Here is a 22375-nt window from a genome sequence, read left to right on the forward strand (position 1 = left end):
CATCGTTCATTACGCGTTATAACAACATCTTATGTGTGTTTCGGTCCCAAACCCGTCGGAATTTTTATAAAATTGCAATAATGATTTTTAAACCTTATACGTTTCAATTAATTTTGTGCCCCTGAAAATTAAGTGCCCCGGCCGGTCGCCCGCATTGCCCTATGCTCCGGCCGGCCCTGATAATTATAATCAGGGGAAGGTTCATGTACATTTTAATCTTAACATGAGAAGGCAGGAAATAATACCAATTTATAAAAAAATGAGAACATAAGAAACAATACCTACTACAATATTAATTTACATAAACAATGATTTATAATAACAAAGAAAAAAAACCTAAAAATTACAATAAAAGCATCAAAATCAAGAACAAAATAATAACAGCAGCAAAAGAAAAATCTAATAATAACAACAAAATATAAATCATCAAATACTTTTAACGTCTCATAATAAAAAATTCGCAAATACGAACAAAAAATAACAGCAAACACCTATAAAAATAAGCCTAATAATAACAGCAAGTTGGTTCTCACTGTTTTCATGTAAAGAATAAAATGTATTTAATTCTGTTTCATTATAATCACATTTTCCCTTATACTAATCCTAATAATAATAAGAGTAATATAGTACGTAGCTTAAAATTACAAACGATGATAACAAATATTGTGTTTAATATTCTAATAGTTTATGGAGAGTTCGATGGAGGGAGTACGCGCTTTCGACTCCGGAAGGTGAAGTGAATAGTTTGATGCAGCAAGTGGCGGATGATTATGGTCTCGAGGAAGATGACCTCACTAGGCGCCTACCCGAGCTTAAAGTGCATGGATAATGGGTAATTGAAGGCTTACAATGTGGATTCTAGTATTTTGTTTCATCGTAATTTGCCAGATAGAATATATAAATTGGACCGGCATATGTTTGCGGTATGTTCTCCTGTTTGAAACTAGATTATATTATTATGAAACACATATGAAGAGGTATGCACCCGCCTTAACATCGAGCGGGGCGGGTCAACCCACAAGATATAGACAAGAGGCTTGAAATCAGGATGTCATGAAGACACAAAGCCAAAACCTATGCGCGTGGCGCATATCACTTATGCTCACGCATCACATATGCTCACGCATCACATATGCTCACGCATATCACATCTGCGCGTGGCGCATCTGCGCGTGGCGCATATCACATATGCTCACACATATTACATATGCTTGCGCATATCACATCTGCGCATAAACATCTGCGCGTGAGAATAAAGAGAAGACCTCGCGCATCCCCAGGATAGGCGCATATCACACATGCACACAATCAACCACGTCCTTATCCAAATCAGGATAAGGACAACCATGATTGTGCTCATCAGACAACCTTCCAGAAGGTATCCTTTAAGGAAGAAAGAATATGCTGATGTTGACAGCTGCCAATGAAGGGTGGACAACTCAGCAAAGCCCATGTGCTACCACGTGATTGCACATGGGTCAGGTGAAATACCTTGGTCAGAGAATAATCAATGAAAAAGCACCAGGTGTCCTAAGGACACGTGGCGCGAAGCAATAGGAGGAGGCCAAAAAGGCCCTAATTGGGTCTGAGCCCAATCATTGGAAACCCTAATACTATAAATACCACACCACCTCCACAGTGGGAGGTAAGCAAGAAAATATATTCTAAGTCCTTACTCACTTTCACATTCTTATTATCTTCTCCTACAATATCTTATTCTCACACCGGAGGGTTACCCCAAAGAGGACCCCTCTGTCCCTTTCTGAGGGGTAAGTTTACGGTGCTGTTCATTTTGTAGGTGGAAGAACTCATATTCCGGAAAACCATCGGTGATATAGCACACTCATACCCGAGGAACGTTGATCGTATACTAGTAAGTCGATCCACGCTTCTTCATTGGCGCCATCCGTGGGACATTTGTGTCCGAGGAACATTTGTGTATCTTTCATGGGTCCAGAGCTGCTCCCTCCCGCTCCACTCTGGAATGCCGTAGCATCCACGCCTGCACGAAGACAAGATATATAAGTATAATAGCGGAAAGATATGAAGTTAAAGTTATGTACACTTACGGGTCCTTTTGAGCTTGAAGGTGCGAACAGGCGGGGACGAACCCGATGGAGCTGGTCTCTTCGTACCGGTCACCGTCGTCGTCCTGGGCTGCTCGGAGGTGACAGCCGTTTCAACCTCCGGAGCAGTGGTCTCAACACCACCTGGGTTCCCCGCCGCTTCTTCACTCTCGGTCTCTGACTCAGACCGGTTCCCCTGATCGGCAGTGGAGGCAACCTTCGCCTTACCCTTCCCGCCGACATCCTTCTTCTTCCGCGCAAAGAAAGGACCATCTGCGGATTCCTCATCAGAAGATGACAAGATTAGAGGAATTCCAGCAGAGGTTTGAGCATTGAGAGGGCGAGGGTTAAATAGTCTTTTACCTGGCCGCGTGGCGCTCAGTATCTCGTGGCCTGGCGGGTAGGCCTCCACAAACCGATCCGCCGTCTGTTCGAGGATGGGCAACTCGTTCTCGTCAAGAGCACGAGTACCCAGCCGAGCAGGACCACCAGCTTCCCGCGGATGCAAGAGCGACTGCAAGTCATTCCCCTCTGAAATAAAAAGAGTTAGAATAAAACCCTAAATCAACAAAGAAGATGGAGCATACCGTAAGGGATAAAGTTCAAACCGTATTCAAGGACGATGGGAATCTGTGGCGCCTCCGCCCCAGCATCCTTCCACACCCGGCTCATACCGAGCATCACCATCCCGGACTCCGCAAAGCGGTAAACCGGAGACTGGATCCGGGAAATCTTGGCAAACCATTCCGCCTCCTGGTAGTTGGAGGCGTGAAGGCTGGGGAGTGCTTTCCCGTTCTTGAATGTCATCGCAATAGGAACGACACGGGCAGAGATGTAAAAGAACTCCCGCTTCCAAGACCGAAGACTGCGCTCGATAGCGCAGATCTTCAAACCCTTGATCCGGGTGACCAGGGTGTACCAGCCTTGGATGTACCTCCAGGAGTAGAAGGTCATCAGGCGGTCAACATGGGGCTCCACACCAAGAATGAGGCACACCCATTCAAAATGGCGTATCTTGGCGATCGCCATTGGGTGTACCTCCGTCAGGTGTACACCGTGTCTCTCCAAGACACGGTATACAAACTTCGTCAATGGGAACCTGAGATTCCCATAGACGAAGAAGGCGGCATATACCCCTATTTTGCCCTTGGGGGCATCATACACGGTCTGGTGAGGCTCAGGAAACTCAGGCTCGAATGGCTCGAGCATGAACTTCCTGATGATATACTGGTAAAGCTCGATGGGAAGAGCACACTGGCATTCGCCAGCAGTGCTCTTATCGTCCTTATCAGACGTAGACGTCGGGTTCTCGACGTACACGTCAGACTCTTCGGCGGTAGCTTCAAGATCGTGAGCATATATGATATGCGTGAGCATATGTGATATGCGTGAGCATATGTGATATGCGCCACGCGCATAGGTTTTGGCTTTGTGTCTTCATGACATCCTGATTTCAAGCCTCTTGTCTATATCTTGTGGGTTGACCCGCCCCGCTTGATGTTAAGGCGGGTGCATACCTCTTCAAGCCCTCCAGTCTAATGTGTGTCTTGTCTCGCGCGAGCGAGGTAAGATAGATATTAGACTTAATAGTTGCTCTTTTAATAGATGTCTTTTCTTTTTCATTTCTCATATGTGCGTTGCGCGAAATTCTATCCTTTTGGTTGAAATGAATCGTCCATGTACGTCACCAGTTGGTGCTGACATGCGTCAGAGATGGAGACGTTATGTGTCAGACTTTTCGTGTGCTCGAGGTGCTACAGTGGCCTTTCATGTCTCCTCATACAGTGTCAGGAACACGTGTCGCGCTCACGCGCCCCCACTCGCAGGTGCAGGCCAACATGAGCGCGACACGTGTTCCTGACACTGTATGAGGAGACATGAAAGGCCACTGTAGCACCTCGAGCACACGAAAAGTCTGACACATAACGTCTCAATCTCTCACGCATGTCAGCACCAACCAACCACGTACATGGACGATTCATTTCAACCAAAAGGATAGAATTTCGCGCAACGCACATATGAGAAATGAAAAAGAAAAGACAAACCCTATTAAAAGAGCAAACTATTAAGTCTAATATCTATCTTACCTCGCTCGCGCGAGACAAGACACACATTAGACTGGGGGGCTTGAAGAGGTATGCACCCGCCTTAACATCGAGCGGGGCGGGTCAACCCACAAGATATAGACAAGAGGCTTGAAATCAGGATGTCATGAAGACACAAAGCCAAAACCTATGCGCGTGGCGCATATCACATATGCTCACGCATCACATATGCTCACGCATCACATATGCTCACGCATATCACATCTGCGCGTGGCGCATCTGCGCGTGGCGCATATCACATATGCTCACGCATATTACATATGCTTGCGCATATCACATCTGCGCATAAACATCTGCGCGTGAGAATAAAGAGAAGACCTCGCGCATCCCCAGGATAGGCGCATATCACACATGCACACAATCAACCACGTCCTTATCCAAATCAGGATAAGGACAACCATGATTGTGCTCATCAGACAACCTTCCAGAAGGTATCCTTTAAGGAAGAAAGAATATGCTGATGTTGATAGCTGCCAATGAAGGGTGGACAACTCAGCAAAGCCCATGTGCTACCACGTGATTGCACATGGGTCAGGTGAAATACCTTGGTCAGAGAATAATCAATGAAAAAGCACCAGGTGTCCTAAGGACACGTGGCGCGAAGCAATAGGAGGAGGCCAAAAAGGCCCTAATTGGGTCTGAGCCCAATCATTGGAAACCCTAATACTATAAATACCACACCACCTCCACAGTGGGAGGTAAGCAAGAAAATATATTCTAAGTCCTTACTCACTTTCACATTCTTATTATCTTCTCCTACAATATCTTATTCTCACACCGGAGGGTTACCCCAAAGAGGACCCCTCTGTCCCTTTCTGAGGGGTAAGTTTACGGTGCTGTTCATTTTGTAGGTGGAAGAACTCATATTCCGGAAAACCATCGGTGATATAGCACACTCATACCCGAGGAACGTTGATCGTATACTAGTAAGTCGATCCACGCTTCTTCATTGGCGCCATCCGTGGGACATTTGTGTCCGAGGAACATTTGTGTATCTTTCATGGGTCCAGAGCTGCTCCCTCCCGCTCCACTCTGGAATGCCGTAGCATCCACGCCTGCACGAAGACAAGATATATAAGTATAATAGCGGAAAGATATGAAGTTAAAGTTATGTACACTTACGGGTCCTTTTGAGCTTGAAGGTGCGAACAGGCGGGGACGAACCCGATGGAGCTGGTCTCTTCGTACCGGTCACCGTCGTCGTCCTGGGCTGCTCGGAGGTGACAGCCGTTTCAACCTCCGGAGCAGTGGTCTCAACACCACCTGGGTTCCCCGCCGCTTCTTCACTCTCGGTCTCTGACTCAGACCGGTTCCCCTGATCGGCAGTGGAGGCAACCTTCGCCTTACCCTTCCCGCCGACATCCTTCTTCTTCCGCGCAAAGAAAGGACCATCTGCGGATTCCTCATCAGAAGATGACAAGATTAGAGGAATTCCAGCAGAGGTTTGAGCATTGAGAGGGCGAGGGTTAAATAGTCTTTTACCTGGCCGCGTGGCGCTCAGTATCTCGTGGCCTGGCGGGTAGGCCTCCACAAACCGATCCGCCGTCTGTTCGAGGATGGGCAACTCGTTCTCGTCAAGAGCACGAGTACCCAGCCGAGCAGGACCACCAGCTTCCCGCGGATGCAAGAGCGACTGCAAGTCATTCCCCTCTGAAATAAAAAGAGTTAGAATAAAACCCTAAATCAACAAAGAAGATGGAGCATACCGTAAGGGATAAAGTTCAAACCGTATTCAAGGACGATGGGAATCTGTGGCGCCTCCGCCCCAGCATCCTTCCACACCCGGCTCATACCGAGCATCACCATCCCGGACTCCGCAAAGCGGTAAACCGGAGACTGGATCCGGGAAATCTTGGCAAACCATTCCGCCTCCTGGTAGTTGGAGGCGTGAAGGCTGGGGAGTGCTTTCCCGTTCTTGAATGTCATCGCAATAGGAACGACACGGGCAGAGATGTAAAAGAACTCCCGCTTCCAAGACCGAAGACTGCGCTCGATAGCGCAGATCTTCAAACCCTTGATCCGGGTGACCAGGGTGTACCAGCCTTGGATGTACCTCCAGGAGTAGAAGGTCATCAGGCGGTCAACATGGGGCTCCACACCAAGAATGAGGCACACCCATTCAAAATGGCGTATCTTGGCGATCGCCATTGGGTGTACCTCCGTCAGGTGTACACCGTGTCTCTCCAAGACACGGTATACAAACTTCGTCAATGGGAACCTGAGATTCCCATAGACGAAGAAGGCGGCATATACCCCTATTTTGCCCTTGGGGGCATCATACACGGTCTGGTGAGGCTCAGGAAACTCAGGCTCGAATGGCTCGAGCATGAACTTCCTGATGATATACTGGTAAAGCTCGATGGGAAGAGCACACTGGCATTCGCCAGCAGTGCTCTTATCGTCCTTATCAGACGTAGACGTCGGGTTCTCGACGTACACGTCAGACTCTTCGGCGGTAGCTTCAAGATCGTGAGCATATATGATATGCGTGAGCATATGTGATATGCGTGAGCATATGTGATATGCGCCACGCGCATAGGTTTTGGCTTTGTGTCTTCATGACATCCTGATTTCAAGCCTCTTGTCTATATCTTGTGGGTTGACCCGCCCCGCTTGATGTTAAGGCGGGTGCATACCTCTTCAAGCCCTCCAGTCTAATGTGTGTCTTGTCTCGCGCGAGCGAGGTAAGATAGATATTAGACTTAATAGTTGCTCTTTTAATAGATGTCTTTTCTTTTTCATTTCTCATATGTGCGTTGCGCGAAATTCTATCCTTTTGGTTGAAATGAATCGTCCATGTACGTCACCAGTTGGTGCTGACATGCGTCAGAGATGGAGACGTTATGTGTCAGACTTTTCGTGTGCTCGAGGTGCTACAGTGGCCTTTCATGTCTCCTCATACAGTGTCAGGAACACGTGTCGCGCTCACGCGCCCCCACTCGCAGGTGCAGGCCAACATGAGCGCGACACGTGTTCCTGACACTGTATGAGGAGACATGAAAGGCCACTGTAGCACCTCGAGCACACGAAAAGTCTGACACATAACGTCTCAATCTCTCACGCATGTCAGCACCAACCAACCACGTACATGGACGATTCATTTCAACCAAAAGGATAGAATTTCGCGCAACGCACATATGAGAAATGAAAAAGAAAAGACAAACCCTATTAAAAGAGCAAACTATTAAGTCTAATATCTATCTTACCTCGCTCGCGCGAGACAAGACACACATTAGACTGGGGGGCTTGAAGAGGTATGCACCCGCCTTAACATCGAGCGGGGCGGGTCAACCCACAAGATATAGACAAGAGGCTTGAAATCAGGATGTCATGAAGACACAAAGCCAAATCCTATGCGCGTGGCGCATATCACATATGCTCACGCATATCACATATGCTCACGCATCACATATGCTCACGCATCACATATGCTCACGCATATCACATCTGCGCGTGGCGCATCTGCGCGTGGCGCATATCACATATGCTCACGCATATTACATATGCTTGCGCATATCACATCTGCGCATAAACATCTGCGCGTGAGAATAAAGAGAAGACCTCGCGCATCCCCAGGATAGGCGCATATCACACATGCACACAATCAACCACGTCCTTATCCAAATCAGGATAAGGACAACCATGATTGTGCTCATCAGACAACCTTCCAGAAGGTATCCTTTAAGGAAGAAAGAATATGCTGATGTTGACAGCTGCCAATGAAGGGTGGACAACTCAGCAAAGCCCATGTGCTACCACGTGATTGCACATGGGTCAGGTGAAATACCTTGGTCAGAGAATAATCAATGAAAAAGCACCAGGTGTCCTAAGGACACGTGGCGCGAAGCAATAGGAGGAGGCCAAAAAGGCCCTAATTGGGTCTGAGCCCAATCATTGGAAACCCTAATACTATAAATACCACACCACCTCCACAGTGGGAGGTAAGCAAGAAAATATATTCTAAGTCCTTACTCACTTTCACATTCTTATTATCTTCTCCTACAATATCTTATTCTCACACCGGAGGGTTACCCCAAAGAGGACCCCTCTGTCCCTTTCTGAGGGGTAAGTTTACGGTGCTGTTCATTTTGTAGGTGGAAGAACTCATATTCCGGAAAACCATCGGTGATATAGCACACTCATACCCGAGGAACGTTGATCGTATACTAGTAAGTCGATCCACGCTTCTTCAACATAAGTAATGTCATTTTTTTTAATTAGAATTGCATGTACCATCTTGTTGGTTGGATAACAATGAAATACAAGATGAAAGACTGACTGCATCTCTTGCAATTATGAATTACAATGAAATTACTCTATGCGAGGATTACTCATATGCATATGAGTATCCCCTGTAGCCTTTTGAGCCTTTGGTCTTGTTATGTTTACCATCTCCCATAGCAAGATGGTTAAATCCTTTTAACATTATGTAGAATCTTCAAGAGAGGTTTGGTTTAGGTCTTGATAAGTAGAAGCTGAGTGAATCTAGAAACCACCCGCCTCTTCCTGTAAACCCTACAATATGGTCTCCATTGGTCAAGAATTTAAAGGGTGTTCCTTCCTCAACCCCATATGGCCCAAATGTTCTTTTGTTGGTCTTGAAAGTGAGTGACCGAATCACAGGGCTGCCTCCATAGACCACACGGCAATAGTGCCCGCTAACACGTACTAAGATCTCCTCGGGATATTACAGATTAATCTGAAATTAATCCACAAAAAATTCCAAAAATCAGTTTCCAACTTTAAATATAGAGCGTGGAAATTTAGTAAAAATGTATTTACCTGAATGGATTTCGTTCCACCAAAGCCACCATGTTTTTCCGCCAGAAAGGGTTTACCATTGTTATCATATGTTACACGAATTGAGTCGATGCAGCTGCTGTATACAAGAGTTATTTCTCTTACTCCGGTGTGTACTCCATCATTCCATTCAACTCCTCCATGTCCTCCCCATGGTCCCAATAGTTTACTACCATCCTGCAATATTCAAATATCAGTGAGAACATGTTCATAATTAAGATAAAAAGTATAGAGATTGAAACAAGTATAAAGATAATAAGGGATTGGGATTTCATGCCATGATGAGTCCAAGAAGTTGATGGAAAGAGAAGTCTACAAAGAAAGATGTAGTGATAATTGTTTATAAATTATCTTGATCTTGCTCCTGCAAACTGATTATAGACTACGTACATTTATATAGAGCAAACACATTTAGTGCTATAATGCTAAGCTCCTTATTCCCATTCTGATTCCATTCTAACAAAGAGGCTATTCACATTTCATAATCTAATTCACAATTCACAATTCACAATTCACATGCATAATTGCATAAAGCATATTATGCACTAATTCTTAGTGAGCAAAGTGTCATTTTCGTCCTCGTGGTTTGGCAAATAATGCGAATTTAGTCGAAAAAGTTTATTTTTTGCATATGAATCATCCACGTTTTCCAATTCTTCCAATTATATCCAAATCACTAACCACGTTAAATTGAATCATTAAGTCAGTGGTAGACATGTCTTTTCACTCTTTTTTTTATTATATGAGTAAAGTGCCAAAATCATCCCTGAAGTTTGGTCATATTTACGAATTTCGTCCAAAAATATTTTTTTCGCAATTAGACCCTCGATTTGTCCCAACCGTTGTCAATTTTATCCAAATTGATAACTCAATCTAAATTCAACGTTAACTCAGGGTGTTACTGTCCTTTTACATTATTATTATTATTATTATTATTATTATTATTATTATGTGTTTGTTCCGTGACATATATAACATCTCACGATTCCTATGTTTGGATCCAATATATTATCCGTTTGTTTATTCTTTTTTTTTAGTCATATAAAGGGTTTAACTCAGTTTAATAATAATAATAATAATAATAATAATAATAATAATAATAATAATAATGTAAACAAACATGTAAAAGGGTAGTAAAACCCCTAAGTTAATGTTGAATTTAGATTGAAGTTAACAATTTGAACAAAATTGGTAACGGTTGGGAAACATCAAGGGTCTAATTGCAAAAAAAAATATTTTTAGAAGAAATTCGCAAATGCGACCAAACTTCAGGGACGATTTTGGCACTGTACTCATATAATAAAGAAAGAGTGAAAAGACATGTCTACCCTTGACTTAACGATTCAATTTAACGGGTTTAGTGATTTGGATGTAATTGGCAAGAATTGAGAAATGTTGATGGTCCATATGCAAAAAATAAACTTTTTTTGACTAAATTCGCATTATTTGTCAAATCACAAGGACGAAAATGACACTTTACTCATTCTTGTTTCATTCAAGTAGTTTTTTTTTCAATATCATTTTCACATATATAGAACGTGTTTTTTTTATGCCTCAGATGTTCCCCTCTACTTTTTCTTTGAATATATGCATATAAAGATTGAACTACAAGGAATAATATAGAAAAGGGCCACTAATAGGGACGATTTTGGCACTGTACTCATATAATAAAGAAAGAGTGAAAAGACATGTCTACCTTTGACTTAACGATTCAATTTAACGAGTTTAGTGATTTGGATGTAATTGACAAGAATTGAGAAATGTTGATGGTCCATATGCAAAAAATAAACTTTTTAAGACTAAATTCGCATTATTTGTCAAATCACAAGAACGAAAATGACACTTTACTCATTCTTGTTTCATTCAAGTAGTTTTTTTTTTCAATATCATTTTCACATATATAGAACGTGTTTTTTTTATGCCTCAGATATTCCCCTCTACTTTTTCTTTGAATATATGCATATAAAGATTGAACTACAAGGAATAATATAGAAAAGGGCCACTAATATTCAACTTTGGGCCATCGAAACTAATTGTAATGGAAAGTAGATTCATTTCTTATATATATGCTAGCTGTAACTGTGAAATAGTCACGTTCGTATGCGCGTTATATATATGTTATGGAGTAATGAATATATTACCGTGTCGTATTGGATGAATAAAATGTTATGATGTTAAATGGTTTAAAGGCATAACAAAATGAAAATTCATGGAGCTTCCTTCAATTCTATTGTTCTTTATCCAGGATTAGAACCGAAAATAACAAACAAAAAATAGTATACTCGACTTGAACAGCGTGTGTTAATATAACCAGGCCGGCTCAACGATTTAGAGGCCTAAATCGAAATGAGATTTTATGACAATTGTTTTAAAAACAAAAACAAAGTGCTAATAATAAGCCTCATAACTCGTGACTTGCAAGTTTGAAACATATAAGCTTACCACCAGACTAGTAGACATATTTGTTTCTCACTTGCCGATTAAATATAAATCTGTATATAATGTTTTTTTTTATTAATTTGGAGGTCTTAACTAAGTGTCTAAGTGTGAATTTAAAGCCCTATCTTTATTTTGCTGGCCAACGGGCCTCTGAATATAACCAAACCAAATTATTATCTTACAGTTTCACTTGCACATTTGTAACGCATCATTTTCCTTTCCTTTTGACAGATAGCAAAATGAAATAAAAAATCACCAGAATTTGTTAACAAGACTAATGTTAACTTTTCGAACACTAACCGTCTTTCTTTTGATTTCCCAAGCAAAACCTAGTAATTTAACGCAAAAACGGGTAATTTGAACAAGTTAAAGAAATGGCAAATTGCAAAATGAATAGCTGTATTTCATCGACCCAACCATTTTGGTAGCCCTAACACTGCATTCTTGAGTTTTTTATTTAAGGGTTTGGAAAAGAAAAGATAGGAAAATTTTTCTTGTTTCATTCTTGAGTTTTTTTGTTAAAAGAAAGGAAAGAGAATGGAAAGAAAAAATAGGCATTTTTTCCTCCAAAACTTTCCTACCAAATATGGCCGGATTGTGAAGAAAAGTTTATATGTTACTAATTTACCCATATTTTCCTTCCTATCTAACTCAAGAATGAGAGCATAATTGTAAAGTTACAATTTTTTTTCCTATCTTTTCCTTCCTATCTAACTCAAAAATGTAATTAACACTTTCTTTTTTTTTTCTTTTATTTTAACTCGAGAATGTCTTTTAAGTATATAATTTCTTTTTATTTCTTCCCTTATCCAATCTTATCATTTTTTTTCCTTGTGTTTTAAACCCGAGAATACAGTGTAAGTGAATAAAAATTTGAGGCCTTTTAAAAAATAACAGAATTCGTACTTTTCAAATTTTTTATTGCAATTTTGCTTCACATATAATAAAATAAATAGGTTAAATATAAAACCAAATTAGTCTCGCTAACTCATTATAACATAAGCTTCACAGTATTTGATTTTCTTTCTTAAAATAGCCAACCAAAATAGAAATGTGCTGGGACACGACATGAAAATTATTTGATTGGAGATATTCCAAAAGATAGTGGGCAACACAAGGATAATTTAAACATGGACATTTACAAGTATAATGTAAATATATCATCCTAATTTTCAAAAATAATGAGAATTTTTTTTTCAAAAATTTCTAAAGGTTGAAATAGTTTCTAGGAGAGAGAAAGAGCGGTAATGGTTTCTCAAATAGCGGATCTCTGGTTATATATAAGGTCTGTTAGTTTCTGACGGACGAGTTGGACAACCAGCTGATGTTCCGTCATTTGAAATGTTGAATGTGCTACATTGTTTGTGTGATCCGTCATTCGAAATGACAGATGTCACTTCTCCTAGTCCGCCACTTTAACTGGCGGTTCACAATACCCAAAGTAGCCCACCCCTATAAGTCAAAATGTCTTTTTAATAAACATGTGTCATTTGAAATTTTCAAATAACAGATCTCCTAGAAACCATTGTCACTCTGTCTCTTTCCTAGAAACCATGTCAACCTTCAAAAATATCCAATTGTGAAAAAAAAAATCTAATCTAACTATTATATTAAAGCAACACATAGTTTTCACATGGCCTTTAATTAAGCTATCTATATGGGATTCCACCTCAACAATTTTTAAAATTATAATTTACACCTAATAAGTTATTTAATTTTATTCTACCTATTTATACTATTAAAACAAAATTATTCTTCCATAAGGTATGTTATTATGAATGCATGAGATAAAAATATGGTGTATTAAACATATTTTTAGACATATAAATATATTTTAATATGCTTTTGAGACGGCAAGGTATGTTATTACGTATATTATTAAATTTAACTTTTTTGTTGTATTTTTAACCACCCGTGTATTATACGGGCTATATCCTAGTTCCTAATATAGTGTCTTCTAAAGTTTCTTTTTTTTTTTTCTTTTTCTTTTTTTTGTTTTTTTTTTGCTACAATTGGAAACATTATGTTCATGTTATTAATTTAATCCTTATTTGAAGATAAATGAAATGTACTCGAATTACTACAAAATAATTAGTGAAATACTCAAAAAGTGAAATTGTATAGAGAAAGGGAGATTTAATCACTTGTTTGCCAAAAACAAGCATCTAAGTTCTACCACTACACCAAAGCGGAATTTATTGTAACCCTAATTAACTTAATATTTATACTATTATATATATGGCATATGATTTTTTAAAGACGTTGGGGCTCAAAATTTTTGGAAGCCCAAAGACTTAGATTTGTTATACTAGGGGGCCGACCCTATTCATGTTGACAAGTGAATTGTTTAGATTCACATTTGTAGGAGAAATTGCCACTTCTCTCGTTCACAAGCAAATGACCAAAAACTATGGGGGTTAACAATATTGGCAATCGCTAATCAGGTTTGGAGTTTCATATGCTTATGGTGCAATATTCCTCCTATTCTTGTTTTACCAGTTTGCAATCTCCTTGGTATACATATATAAAACTGCCTTGTTAAGCAATAAAAAGTAGAAGGCTCTACATGGAATTATAATGACGACTTGTTGGTTTATCTGGGAGGCGAGAAACAAGGCAATCTTTGAAGATAAACGCATTACACTGCATAAAGTTATGAAAGACATTAAATCTTTGGGCTTATTTTGGAAGAAAAGCATGTCCTCATTTATAATTAAATCGGAAAGATTGCTGTAGTTTTTCTTTGTAATTCGTTTGTAAGTTGTTTTTTTTGTTGTTGCTCTAGCGTCTTCCTAGTTTGTTGGTTTAACGTAAGTTGCCGTTTGGAAAAAAGAAAGCTTATTAACCAATTTCACAATGGAAACACAACTAAATGAATATTAGACAACTTGAATAAGAAATTAACATAATGCTTTGTTGAGATTCAATTGGTAATGTCATTCATTTTATTTAGAATTGTACACATTTATTGGATAGACAACAATGAAATACTAGATGAAATTTGCATCTCCCGCAATGAATTACAATATATTATTATACTTAGGGATAATCATATGCCCCACCAATAACCTTTTGAGCCTTTGCTTCTGTTGTGTTCACCATCTCTAATAGCAAGAGGGTTAAATCCGTGAAACATCTTATGAAATCTTTGAAAGAGGTTTGGTTTAGCACTTGATAAGTAGAACCCAAGTGAATCCAGAAACCACCCGCCTCTTCCAGTAAACCCGACAATATGGCCTCCATTTGTCAAGAAGTTAAAGGGCGTTCCTTCTTCAACTCCAAATGGCCCAAATGTCCTCTTGTTGGTCTTCAAAGTGAGTGACCGAATCACGGGACTGCCTCCATAGACGACTGGACAATAATGCCCACTAACAATTATCAAGATCTCATCTGGAAATTGCAGCTTAATCTGCAATTAATTGATTAGAAATTATTTTAGCATAATCCCATATAATTAAGATGCACTTAGATTTGGTGAAAATATACCTGAGCAGTTTTGGATCCACCAACGCCACCATGTTTTTTAGCCAAAAAGGGTTTACCATTGTTATCATATGTTACACGGATTGAGTCGATGCAGCTTCCGTATACAAGAGTTATTTCTCTAACTCCAGTGTGAACTCCATCATCCCATTCATCTCCTCCATGTCCTCCCCATGGTCCCAATAGTATACTACCATCCTGCAAAATTAAATACCGTGTTTTCATGATTTAGAACAAAAAGAGGGATTAAATTAACAATTAACACAATAAGGGACTGGGATTCCATGCCATGATGAGTTCAAGAAATTGCTGGAAAGAGAAGTCTCTATAAAGAAAGATGTAGTGATAATTGTGTATAATGCTCTTGCACACTAATTATGGACTACATATAGAGAGCAAATAAAGTGCCCCTAATTCCATTCCCACAAAAACAAGATTCTGATTCCATTCTTACAAATTGGTCATTCATATATCATAATCACAATTCACAATTCGCATGGATTCCAGGTGTTTTTAACGCTCACATGAACATGAACTGTAGCTAGTGGGAATAACAATGACAATGCCTTCTATAAAAGCATCCCTGATATTTCCTTTGCTTTTTCTTTGAATATATACCATCTTTCCAAAGATTGAACTAGAAGGAAAGATGTAGAAAAGTACCACCAATACTCAGTTTTGCCCCGTTGAAAGTCATTGAAATGAAAAGTGCAATAATTTCTTATATGCTAGCTGCAACTTTATATATTCTGGTAGTAATTAATATACTACTACATTGTATTTTTGGATTAAAAAAGTGTGCCTAGGCAGACGGTGACACAAGGCTTCAAGGATGGCTCTTCAGGCTACACCAGTAGTCCAGTATTTATCTGATAGTGGTCATTTTTTGTCCTGAAAGAATCTTGATAGGCGTTAGCAGACACTTTTGTCCCGAAGAATCTACCGTCCAAATTTCAGCAAAAATTCCCACTAACGCCTATCAAAATTTTCTTAGGAGATTTAGATAACACAAGTTGTGCAATATAGTTTTTCAATCTGACAGGACAAGATATTGTAGAATTGGAGTTCTTATGGTGCTGTTGGTATTAATTCGGATCAGTTAGTATTAGTTAGTAAAGTTAAGAGTTAAACTTGTAATCGTTAATTTTAGTTGGATTAAGATGTAAGGTTGTATCATTCTGATAATCATCATGTTAGTTCAAGAACAACTGCGGGCATTGTATAAACAGGAACTATGTATCAATCAATTTTAGTTCAGACAGATTCATAGTTTATCAAATACATATTTAATTTGCAAATTATGATCTCTTCTTTACAACTCATTTTATATAGATCGGATCGTTTTAGTTTGGATGGTTTGACGATCATGAAAAGTTAGTTTCTGGATTTTGGTTTATTGCCTAATATAGATGAAAATTTGACGATTTGTCATGCAACAAACTACAACAGATTCTTTTATTTAGCATATATGTCCTTTTACAAGAAAATAACTTGCAAGAGACATGACATAACACAATGATTCAACAAGATACACACAAAACAATGTAAAGATACTCAAATGCCCCAACTATGACCCTTTGAGCCCTTGGTTTTCCAATCTTCATCTTCATCCGCAACATGGCGGTTATATCTTTTAATCATCATCTGGATCCTTTGGAACAGCTTTGGTTTATGGGTTGATAACCGAAACCCGATTGAATCCAACAACCACCCACTTCTTCCATAAAAACCTACAATGTGGCCTCTATTTGTGAAGAAATTAAATGGTGTTCCGTCTTCCACACCAAATGGCCCAAACGTTCTTCGGTTACTCTTAAAAGTAAGCGATCTAATCATTGGGAAACCTCCATAGACCACGGGGCAAAAATGCCCATTGACGCCTATCAAGATTTCCTCAGGAAATTGAAGCTTAATCTAAAATTCACCCAAGAAAAGTTTCAGGAATTTATATAATAAATACACCTAAACAATTCAGCTGAGAATGTACCTGAGCACTTTTGGTTCCTCCCATGCCACCATGTTTCACCGCCCGAAAAGATTTACCATCATTATCATACGTTACACAGATCGAGTCGATGCAACTACCGTATACAACAGTGATTCCTCTAACTCCACTGTGTACTCCATCATCCCAATAGTTCCCAACATTTCCTCCCCATGGTCCCAATTGTATGCTTGTATCCTGTTGCATGTATTTCAAATATCGATCAGTGAGATCATTATTAAAATACATATAAGCTAGCTAAGGAGCTTAGCTTGGGTTAAAACAAATTTGAAAAATATTATAATTAAGCATATATTAAGGATTTGTATACCATGTTGAACCCGATGACTTGTTAGAAAGATTAACTCCAAGGAAGTTGTAATGATAATCACACATAAATGTCTTATAAAGAGCAAACAATATAGTAATACAATATGTTAGGCATCCTGTTTGAGTTTTGATTCCATCCCAAAGAGTCTTCATTTTATATTTTAAATACGTAAAACATGTTCCAACTCCTATTTTTTATTATGATTCCGTTTCCGGTCCCTACACAGTTTTTCATACCATGAAGAGTCCAAGAATTTTCTTGAAAAACTAAAATAAAATGACAAATTAATGATTTGTGTGTGATAGAATACGTTGTACACAAATTACCGTTGATATAAAGAGCGAACAAAGTACTACCCTGCTAAGTATCTGATTCTGCTTTCATTCACAATTCCATTCCATTCCATTCCATCCCAAAGGTCTTAGTTCTGTACTGTGCATATGCGAAACATTCACAATTTGTTATTCCGTTCTAAGATAGTTTTTGTACATAAAACGTGTACCTTAGCTATCGGTTTCAGATATTACATGTACATATGCGGGTATATACTAGTAGGTGTGCCCGCGCGTTGCGGCGGAGACCCAATGGGAATGCAATCAGTATGAGTTTGCTTTGAGATGCGGAGGCGATGCAACAAGGATTCAATCAGTAACTGTTTAGCACATCGTGGAGGGCCGAGATGGGCATTTGATCAGGCTTAGTTAGACTCGTGGGCCATTTAAATGAATAAATTATTAATATATTAGAGAGCTAGAATAACGGGTTCATATGTCTATTTATCCATGTTGAAATGGCACAAGCATAAATTTTCGCATTTCAGTAGATGTTCTACCTAAGTATCATTGGCATATGTCTATCATGAATTCCAACATTAGTAAATGTTCTACCTAAGTATCATTGGCATATGTCTATCATAAATTTTCGCATTTCATATGTCTATCATGAATTCCAACATTAGTTTCAACTCAAAAATTTTCCATCAGAAAACAAAAAAAATGGCCACATTAAACAAATACGAAAAACAAAAAATAATTGAAACCATAAACTGCTATTAGTTTAGTATCATTGGCAAATGTGCCCTAACTTAGAAGCATGTGTTGCTATATGAGATGAAAATTCATACTCTTTATTTAGGATCATTACAACTTTAATGATGTTTAATAACCTGTATCATTCATTTTTAATAATTTAATGCAATTTTGCTTAAAAAAACCTGGCTCTAATGAAAAAAAAATTCAACACGATCTGTTGCACATAATTCTATTTAAAAGGTAAGTCTATGCTGCATAGATGGGTATCATTAAAATCGTGTAACATATTTACAGTAATACAAATGATGTGAAGCAAAATCAAGGATGTGTAGCCACTCACATCAGCCTAAAAACTAAACAAAATAATTAGTAATCTTGATTGGCACCTTCCTTTCTCGACATCATTTTATTTGCCCCCTTTAGATTATTCTTCTTCATCATGTTTGCTTGACATGTCAAATCGGCTTATGTTCTATGTGGATCATTTATGTGCAAAACATAATATGAGTTCAACTTGTTCAACTGCATATCATGTTTGACATTGCAGTTGATGTTTGGTCTAGATGCTTAACATGCTACTATTGACCTTGTATTGCGATTTCTTGGTTGCAAGTAATGGTTTAGCATAAATCAAATGAAAACGCCAACAAACATATAAGAGCTTCTATATATTAAAACCATAAAGAGAGTGGGCTACCTAGTCAACTATCAAAGATCTTGAGTATCTTTTGCAACACGAACATCTGAAGGCAACATTTCCTCAATTATGTTAGCCACTGTCGCTGCAAAAAAATAAAAAGTTTCATTAGCTAAAGCTACTAATTAGTAATGTTTGTATAAACAAAACTTTTATGTTAATTAAGTTTGCATGGGGTTTTTGTGATCAGGTTTGGTTAAGATGGCCACAAAAATATTTAGGTGTTAAACAAGTCGTGTTCGCAACAAGAGGGGTGCAACCTGACACGAATACAAAAAGTTGATGTAAACCAGAACTGGAATTCGTGTTAGACATGTGAACCCAAACATGAAACACATATTCGTGGGTTGACCCGAACACGGCGCGTTTGACCCAAAAGGTATTATATCTTTGATGGTCCATTTCAAATTCTGAATAACTTCTCCTCAATTATACATATCAGACAAACAACAATAATAATAAAGTATAAATATATGTTCTACTGGTGATGGATTTATGTATATATGTGTACATTAAAAAAACTTGGCCCGTCACAACTGAGTCTAGATTTAATAACTTTGTAGGAACAAAGTATTTAACACAACAAACAAAATTCTTTTGACACAGCAAGAAGAAAAATAACATACTTTCTAAGTTTTTTTACAAGATTATAATATGCTGCAATTTGTAGTAATTATAACAATTTCATCATCTTCAAGTCACCATAATAACAAATAAATGTTACTAATTTCATATTATAGACTCGAATGAAAATCCCCTTGACAAAATCCACTTACAACAAAAGTAGATATTCAGTCAAATAATCTTACCGGATCTCATCGAAATCTGAAAACACCCACTACTTGAAGTTCGATATAGACGCCTTCACCTGAACCGCCATTAAGTTGCTGGCACACACGATTATCAATCTCAGATCTAAAAAGCTCAGATCGTCTTCTCCGACAACAATCTATTAAAAATTATAATCATTAACAGAAGCTTCATTGTAGTTGTATACTTGTATGAATACTTAAGAACTAATTATTGAGAAGATTGCAAAAACAGTAATGAACCGTTTCAACTATCCAAACTAAGTATGTTTAGGTGTTCTGAAATCTACAATGGAATTAAAATAATCCAGAAAATCAAATTGAGAAAAATCAAAATTAAATTGAAAATTTTAACAAAAACTGAAAAAGGAAAGACATATTCATAAATTAAGAGATTAACATTTTCACCCAAACAAACGTTAAATGAAAACAAGCGACTTACTAAGTTCATTATAATCATTATAACCCTTTTAAGATTCGACTCATTTATTTAAAACAATAATCATGTCTTTTTATAAAAAAAGCCTGTTAACAGAACTCTTTGGCCTAACTATCGATGTAAGATTCATTTAAGTATATGCACCTTTGCTTCAAAAAACACCATCTATCCAAGCCAAGTTATATCTAGAACCTCCAACGAAACTTGAGACCCAACTATTATACTTGAACTGCACTTGAAAGAAAATAAGATTAAAAAAGGATAATAAAACTCCCCTCTATTAGGATAATAAAACTTTCAACTTTGTCAAGTTCTACACTGTGAATTTGAAATGTCAAATTAGTAAGAAAACATTAAGAAAAGCTATTAAGTTAAATAAGTGGTTTCAAGCATCATTTTCTTCAGAAACGAACTTGAGTAAGAGAATCTGTTCGTTTGATTAGTCTTATTCGTAATCGATTAAGTTAAATGAACAAACACGAATGCCTGGCTTGTGTGCGTTTGGTTCATTTACAAGCCTATATAGAATTAACCAAATGATAAACCGTCAAACTACAAGTACCTTTGTTAAGAGAGATCTGACATAATCATCTGCCACATCCCAAAGCTTTGAAATCAACCCCGATGCTAATATGTATCTCCAACATACATATCTGTAGGAAAACTAAGCCCAGTTCTATTCTCCAAAACCACAGCCCATGATGAACCTACATATATAGATCATTTTTTTAGTCCAAAGTTGTAAATTCTACATGAAATACTCATGGTTAATCATCAGTAAAATATACCTGAATCAAACCAAACATCCATTGTATCGGTTCCTTTCACTATAATCTAATTTTTATCATGATACACGAAAGATCATAGTCGTGCTTGTATCTGGCATCAATTTCATTGCTTCCAAAAGCACAACAATTAGTTTTTTGAAAGTATCCAAAAGATCCACTTACCTTTATCTTTTTAATGAAGTAATGTGCATAAATGAGCACGTATTATGAAACTTATAAGTCATAATGTACCCTTCCAATCAAGCCTTTATCATGTGATTACATAAGTCTTTCTTCAACAAAAATCTGTATAAGATCAAACCAACAGAACCATATCAAAGGTCTTCTTTTATAAGCAATAAACATGTTATCAAATGTAGATTAAAGAGAAAGCATACGAGCATAGAAACAGCTTCCTAGAAACGCATTGGTTATTGGCTCTTGTGGCTACAAGCTCTTGATGGCAAGAGCAGAAGAAAATGAGCAAACCTCAATTTAGATAGTAAACTTGTAATTTGAGTATAAAACATTGAAGGCTGTGAAACATGAAAAAAATTGTTAATAACCAAATTAGAATGTGACAACCCTGTACCCAATCATAGTAGTATGATTGTATTCAATATTTTTAACTCTTGAGTAGCAATACAGATTCAGAAAAAATTTTCACATAATTGATTAATTTATGGATAACTAATGCAACTGATTCAGTTGAGATCATGATAACCTTGTGATTTATTATAAAATAGGCCATGCATCTCCAAGTAAAGCAGCATGGCAGCATCAATAGCAAAATCCCAGTCAGTAGTTCCACCTTTCTGAAACTGTTTCAAGTCCCAAGTCCACAAAACCCAGTTGAGATATTCGATAAAATTAGGTGGGAGATGTAAAAGATTCCCCAAAATACATGAATAATCACACCTACAAAAGAAACCCAAATTAGATTGGATTGAGAGCATACACACCAATTAAACGAAACCCTAGAATCAATTAGGAGGAAACGGATGAAGATGAATACTTACCTAGTTTCGTGATGCGATGATGAAACCTATTAGCTCATACTTATAGCAGAAGGGTGCTAACCTACTACATCTTGCAGAGCAATTGAACATCTCATCATCTTCCTAGAATCAAACTTCATCCTGAATCAGGCTAGCTTTCTTCCTAATCTAGTTTTCCATGTTTTGCCCTAGTTACAAACATCTGATGATATATATTCAAGTTATCGAATTAATATAATTTTATCTAATTGACATAGAATGCAGCATCAAGTTTTTAAATCTTTCATGGTATATGTTTGTTGTTGGTGAATCTTTATTCGTATGTCAAAATAATTAAAAACAATGTATTAGATGTGAACAGAAGAGATGGATAATAAAGTGTTCCAGAAGCTCATTTATGTATTAAATTGACATAGTGCTATGCAT

General features: G+C 38.1%; 2 pseudogenes across 1 annotated transcript; both read right to left on the reverse strand.

Annotated features, from left to right (window-relative positions):
• Positions 1–8498: 8498 nt before the first annotated feature.
• Positions 8499–9157, reverse strand: LOC143636617 (jacalin-related lectin 19 pseudogene; annotated as a pseudogene).
• Positions 9158–14380: 5223 nt separating this feature from the next.
• LOC143636618 (jacalin-related lectin 19 pseudogene) lies at positions 14381–15118 on the reverse strand (annotated as a pseudogene). The gene is made up of 2 exons (XR_013154270.1): positions 14897–15118; positions 14381–14819 (listed from the first exon to the last, which is right to left on the reverse strand). The product of XR_013154270.1 is annotated as a jacalin-related lectin 19 pseudogene (transcript).
• Between the last annotated feature and the right edge of the window lie 7257 nt (positions 15119–22375).

The sequence above is a fragment of the Bidens hawaiensis genome, unplaced genomic scaffold, assembly GCF_021521415.1.
Source record: "Bidens hawaiensis isolate Kalapana, Puna unplaced genomic scaffold, B.hawaiensis_p1.1 tig00008036_1, whole genome shotgun sequence".
NCBI classification, from domain to species: Eukaryota; Viridiplantae; Streptophyta; class Magnoliopsida; order Asterales; family Asteraceae; genus Bidens; species Bidens hawaiensis.